This window comes from Ips typographus, linkage group LG12 (genome assembly GCF_016097725.1).
Source record: "Ips typographus isolate SLU linkage group LG12, UJ_Ityp_2.0, whole genome shotgun sequence".
Lineage (NCBI taxonomy): Eukaryota > Metazoa > Arthropoda > Insecta > Coleoptera > Curculionidae > Ips > Ips typographus.
This window is the reverse complement of record NC_138433.1, coordinates 4,935,098-4,942,267: the sequence shown is the minus strand read 5'-3', so window position 1 is coordinate 4,942,267 and position 7,170 is coordinate 4,935,098.

The window sequence follows — 7,170 nt, the reverse complement described above, 5'->3', positions numbered from 1 at the left end:
TTGATATAAGCAAAACCATATTAAGTAATAACAGCATGTACCCCAATTAACCTAGCTTATCTATTAATGAACGTCTTCTATAAAACACTTTTATGTGTATTTTTTAAACACATTTGTTTTGTATATTAATATACCTATATTAATACATGTTTTAAAATTTACATTGTAATAAATTATTATTTTATATATAATTTATAAAATTTTTTATATAGGAAATTCTACCCTGGAGACTTGTCTAGTGATGACTTTGCCACTCTCTTCACAAAACCTCCAACAATTTCAATCTACGATTAAGCAAAAAAACTTAAAAATAAGAACTTTACAAAACCATGTAAGGTATCTAAAAAAACGGGTCAAAAGTTTAAAAGGTCTTTTGGATTATTTCCGAAAAAATTTGTCTATATCAGAAAATGCTGCTTCAATTATTAAGGTATTTTCCTATAATCAACCAACACTAGTTAAATTATAAAATATTATTGTTTTTTTTTACGCTTCACTTGATGGACCTGCTGCACATATTTTTGAGAGAATGTTAAAAAGTCTACCCAAAAATATGAACCTAAACTTAGAGCTTTTGATTTAAGCTTGGAATTTTTTCCCCTAGAGCATATGAGCTGGTGAATCAAATGGTGAACTCCCTCATTTAAGAACAATTTCCAAGTGGTATACATCAGTTGATGATAGTTCTGGGTTCACCCAAGAGGCATTAGTTACTTTGCAAAGCAAGTCGTCGAAAACTGGGGAAACCTTGTTACGTAATTTGGTCATGGACGAAATGGCAATACGAAGAGGATTGAATGGGATGGTTTGCGCTTCACGGAATTCATTGATGTTGGTGGTCATATTGACTCTGATGAGTTACCCCAGGCAAAGGAGGCAATTGTTTTTATGTTGGTATGCTTAAACTAGTGTTGGAAAGTCCCTGTAGGATAATTTCTAACAAGCGGACTCACAGCAAGCGACAAAGCAGAGTTAATAAAAAAGTGCTTGCAATATTTGCATCAATGACATTTGTCACTCTAAAATCGTTGATATTTGATGGTGCAGTTGCAAACATAAGTGCAGGTCAGCAACTTGGCTCAACTAAGTGAAACCAAGAATTTAAAAACTTTGTTTGAAAATCCTGTAACAAAAGAAAATGTTTATATTTTCTATGACATTTATCACATGACAAAGCTAGTTAGAAATTTTTTTGGTGCCATGAAAGTATTAGAAAATCAAGAGCCTATAAAATGGGATTTTATTACACACTTGGCGAAACTTCAAAATGTTGAAGGACTTCATGCTGCTACCAAGCTGAGAAGTAGGTATTTTCAATGGTGCAGGAAGGTCATGAAAGTCAGACTAGCTGTTCAAACTATCAGTAGAAGTGTAGCAGATGCAATTACATTTTTACGAGAGGACATCCAACATCCAACCATTTTAGAATCAAGGGTAACCTCTGAATTTATATTAAAATTGTAACGAAGTTACTAAGTTTTACCGTTTTCTTAATTAAGTCGATCAACCGGAATCATCATTTTAATAACTTAAGTCCCAACAGTCGGATTTTCTCCGTTCTTGTCAGTTTAGGTTCGGGACGTCGGTTACTTTTCGTTAGGGTCATAGCGATGTGTCGCGGAAAACCGCTAATTGATGAGTGCGTGGTTAATAAGTTTTACGCGGCCGAATGTTCAGCGGCTATAGTACCGCAGTTAACCTGCAAAGGCGTCCTGCCGGCACCCAGTGTGTGGCAGTGCGCGCGGTTCCGGTCCCCCATACATGGTACGTAGGTGAGTGGGAGATTGCAGGAAATAAAACTGGCCTGCACGTGGCAAACGGCCTCTTCCACCTGCGGTCAGCGTCCGAACCAGTCAACCTGCTCCGACTCGAGATCCGACTAGCAGTAAGTACCATTCAACCACGTGTACCGGTACGGCATCTGTTCTGGGCCTATACCGCAATACCTGTCCGTTCCTTTTGGTTTTCCCCAGTATTTAGTACACCGTAGTTAGCCGTCGTGGACTCGTAACGACCCGGCGGATTTTCCCCAGTATTTAGAACACCGTAGTTAGCTGTCGTGGACTCGTAATGACCCGGCGGATTTTTCCCCAGTAATTAGCACACCGTAGCTAGCCGTCGTGGACTCGTAATGACCCGGCGGATTTTTCCCCAGTAATTAGTACACCGTAGCTAGCCGTCGTGGACTCGTAATGACCCGGCGGATTTTTCCCCAATAATTAGTACACCGTAGCTAGCCATCGTGGACTCGTAATGACCCGGCGGATTTTTCCCCAGTAATTAGTACACCGTAGCTAGCCGTCGTGGACTCGTATTGACCCGACGGATTTCCCCAGTAATTAGTATACCGTAGCTAGCACCCGAATTTCTCCTGTTCTTGACCGCCAGGACAGCTGCCGTGGACACCGTTAACGCGTACACTTTTTATTTGACCGCTTTTATTGGTACGTTTAACTGCTTTGTCACCCGCGTCCCGACTTACGCGCTTTAGGTTGAAATTGACCACTTAAACAAAGTTACACGCTCTCTCTCATATTTATACTTGCTTTTGTTTCTGTTAAGACTTAAGATACCGTTAGGGTACCGACTTTTGTTTTTCCGATTGGTTCTGTTCGTTAACCACCGTAGGTCCGTAGTCATATTTTTTTTGGTTAAGTGTGTCAGAGTGTTAATTTCTGTTTAGTTTATTTGGAAACACGACCCGGTGAGCTTGTAAATTTACTTTTGTCTTTCATTGGGCCTGTCAGCCTTGCAAAACCTTAGCGCCCGCTTTCCTTCTTCCACTGTCTTAAAAGTTACCCCGGTAGACGGAGCGTTTTCCTGGTTTACGCTCCGCGGTTATTTGAAACCAGGTGGCGCCCGAGGCAATTAAAATCAGACTAGTGTCAAAAGGGGTATTTCATTTGCATCCCCAACAAAAGAGCGTCACAAATTTGGCGCCCGAGCAGGGACTACGTTTTGAGTTTTGAGCTGACAGTGTTTCAAGTAACCGTTTTTTTTTTTTTTTTCTTCTCCCTTTTTAATATAAACGTGTAACTTTGTTGTGGTTAATAGCTTAGGATAACTGTACTAACCGAGCTTGATCCCCGCTTTGCAATCCACTAAAAAAATTTGTCTTTAACCAGTCCGGCTTTGTTTTTTTTTACCCGAGTTTAAATATACCGTGTAGCCTGGGTTGTAATGGATACCGATTACCGTTAACCGTCACCGCCGCCACCAGTGCAGCCGCCTTCTCAGGCGGCACCGAACCGATGGACTTCAAAATTGCGTACGTTTGCCAGCTCAGGAAAGACGCGTTGATAGTTGAACTATCCAAGATTGGATTAGACACCAGTGGCACCACAGAGGTATTAAGGAAGCGCTTAATTGCCTACTTAATGGGTGGGGAATCAACCCCGATAGTCAGAACTGCACCATTTACTTTTCCTGCAGTAAATACCGAACCGACCGCTACCACAGTAACGTTACCCCCGACTACCGTAGTAGTTAAAGTTACCGAGTCTCTTACGACGACCGCCCCCATTTTTACAACACCATCGACGTGGGGTACTACACGCCCAATCCCCAGTTGCAATACCGCCGTAACGTTCACTTCCGCTCACCCCACACGACCGATTCACGGTTCCCGAGCCCTCCCTTTATCGCTGACTTTACCGGTAACTTATCCCTGGGTGCCGCCCATGACCACGGCCAATGAGGCGTCAACAAAGCCACTTCCTTGTCTGCTGGAACCCACGCCGACCCTGCACCGGCAAACACCCATGTATTTTCGCGCTCAGGACTGGAAAGTCTATTTTAATGAACAGGACGACCCTGTTGCTTTCCTGGAGCAATTAATGGAAATTTGCGCCGCCAACCAAATCCATCCAGACTTACTAGTGCCGCAATTACCTATGGTGTTGCGTGGTAATGCGCTACTGTGGTTCCGAAACAACCGGCATCGTTGGGCGACGTGGCAGCAATTTGAGGCTGATTTCCGTACTTTTTATTACCCTCTGGATTACTATGATGATCTTGAGGCGCAGATAAGCCGCAGATTGCAAAAACAAGGGGAATCTGTCAGTCTGTACTTTACAGACTTACAAACTATGATCCGCCGGCATGGGAGTATTACACCCGAACAGGAGTTACGTTGGTTGTACCGTAATATGACACCACAATTAAGACAGATGGTGCGGCCGACCGACTTTTACGACGTGTTAACTCTGTCACAGAAAGCCCGTGAGACCGAACGCCTCTTAGAGGAGGTGAGGCAGGCAGAGGCATGTAGTTACCGCCCTCAACCTGAGTTTACTAGAGTGAATAGTCATCAGGAACCGACCATAAAGTCACGACAAGTACCCGAGACACGGGTTACCGTACCAGGCCGCCCACGGTCAATTGAGGGGAGTCGACAGTCTCGCAACAACCAGTTCCTCAATACAACGCACAGCAGGTCACCTCAACACCCACCCCGTACTGAAAACCGTCAAGGTGCTCCCGTGGGCAATCCTGGAGGAATGTGTTGGAGATGTGGAGAGACCGGGCATTTCCGTACAGAATGTACGCGTCCGTCCCGTCTGTTCTGCTCCAGATGTGGGAAACCAGGTGTACAGTCTCGGCATTGTGATTGTGCACGGCCGGAAAACTAAAAGGGCGTTGTGATAATGCGAGGAAAGCACAACCGCCCGACGTAACCGCCTCGACCCACCCTGTTTTGACAGTTACCGCCTGTCAGCCGTCCCTTGTAAATACCATTCCGCCGTTAAACCCCGTACCGACCGTTACTCCAGTTAACTTTACCGTAACGCCTGTTCCTGTCACCTGTCATACCGTACCACCTGTTCCTGTCACCTGTCATACCGTACCACCTGTTCCTGTCACCTGTCGTACCGTACTGCCTGTTCCTGGCACCGGTCATACCGTACCACCTGTTCCTGTCACCTGTCATACCGTACCACCTGTTCCTGTCACCTGTCATAACGTACTGCCTGTTCCTGGCACCTGTCATACCGTACTGCCTGTTCCTGGCACCGGTCATACCGTACCACCTGTTCCTGTCACCTGTCATACCGTACCACCTGTTCCTGTCACCTGTCATACCGTACCATTTGTTTCTGTCACCTGTTATACCATACCACCTGTTCCTGTCACCTGTTATACCATACCCAAGTATACCGCTGACAAAGTTAACATTACCGTACCGACCGTTTCTGTGCCTAGTTGTACCATACCGACCGTCCCAGTGCCATCTGTTGCTGATATACCAGCAGTCACCGCCCTGAATGCTTTCCTGACCACTGACAATCGACCCCACATTTCTGTCAAAATGTTTGACACAGAATTTATGGCATTAGTAGACACTTGTGCCGCCCGTTCATACGTAGGGGCCGTGGTACGACAGTTGTGTTTTAAGCACGGCTGCCCACCTCTCCGTCCAACTGTTGAGAACGCTAAAGTAGCAAACGGTAGTAAGGTGGATATTACCGAGGCTTTCAGGGCCAAACTGACTTTTGAGGGCTACCTGACTGTAACGGAGGTGTTGCACTATTTACCAGGGTTAACCGTATTTATCGTACTTGGTATGGACTTACTAGGAAAACACCCTTTTCAAGTAAATTTGCAGACAAGGGCTGTACGAATAGTTAGCCGCAGACCAGTCCGTATACCGCAAAAGATTAGTCCAGTCAGCACCATTGAACCGCCTGAGCCTCTAACGTTAACCGAAACCGAAAATGCCAGACTGCAACAGTTTTTAAACACCGAACTTCCAAAGTTTGACCGAATTAGAGGCGTAACTCCACTAACCACACATACCATTCATTTGGAGCAAATCGAGCCGATTAAGCAACGCTATCACCCTCGCAATCCTCGTATGCAGGAGATTATTAATACCGAGGTAAAGCAGATGTTGCAAGACGGTATTATTGAGCCGTCAACCAGTCCGTGGAGTTCCCCTGTGGTAATTGTCCGTAAAAAGGATGGTAAACACCGTTTCTGTATTGACTTCCAAAAAGTCAATGACGTTACTCGAAAAGATGCATACCCGTTACCATTTATTAATGCAATCTTGGACAAACTCCGCCGTGCCCGTTATATATCCAGTATTGACTTGAAACAGGGTTACTGGCAAGTAGCTCTTGATGAAGCTAGCAAACCAATTACCGCATTCACGGTGCCGGGCATGGGCTTGTTTCAATTCAAAGTCATGCCATTTGGTTTACACTCTGCTCCCGCTACGTTTCAACGATTAATGGATAGAGTCATCGGCCCCTATATGGATCCGTACTGTTTTGCGTATCTGGACGACATTATTGTTCTTGGGGAAACCTTTGAACAACATCTCGACAATCTGTCCGAGGTTTTCCGTCGTCTCCGAGCTGCGAACTTGCGCCTGAATCCGGATAAATGTCAATTTGGTCGGAAATCCCTCCGTTACCTGGGCCACCTGGTTACGTCCAGTGGTATCCGTACCGATCCAGAAAAAGTGTCGGCTATTCAGGAACTGCCGGCTCCGACCAACGTGAGAGGCGTTCGCCGTTTTCTCGGTGTTGCATCCTGGTACCGCCGTTTTGTCAAGGACTTTTCCAAAATTGCTTCTCCTCTAAACCGACTTTTAAAGAAGGGAGTGAAGTGGACTTGGTCAGCGGACGAGCAGCATGCATTTGAGCAGCTGAAAAAGTGCTTAACCGAAGCCCCAATTTTGGCTTGTCCAGATTTTTCCCGGCCGTTTGTACTACAAACAGACGCGTCGGATCATGGGCTAGGTGCTGCATTAATACAGCATGATTCCAATGGCGATCACATTATCGCTTATGCTAGCAGAACGTTGACAGCTACTGAACGAAAGTTTTCGGTGACCGAGAAAGAATGCTTGGCAATAGTGTGGGGAGTCGAAAAAATGAGACCGTACCTTGAAGGCTACCGTTTTACCGTGGTGACGGATCACCAGTCCTTACGGTGGTTACATCTGGCCGATTAGCCCGTTGGAGTATTTATCTCCAACAATTTGATTTCGAAATCAAGTACCGAAAGGGGATCCTGAATAAAGTAGCTGACGCTCTATCTCGGGACCCCGTGCCGTCCAACTCGGTTGGCGATCCGCCCGAATCCATAGCGCTGATCGGAAATTTTGAACCGTGCTCCTGGTATAGCGCTAAGATGGCGGCGGTCGAAGCGAATCCCAAAAAT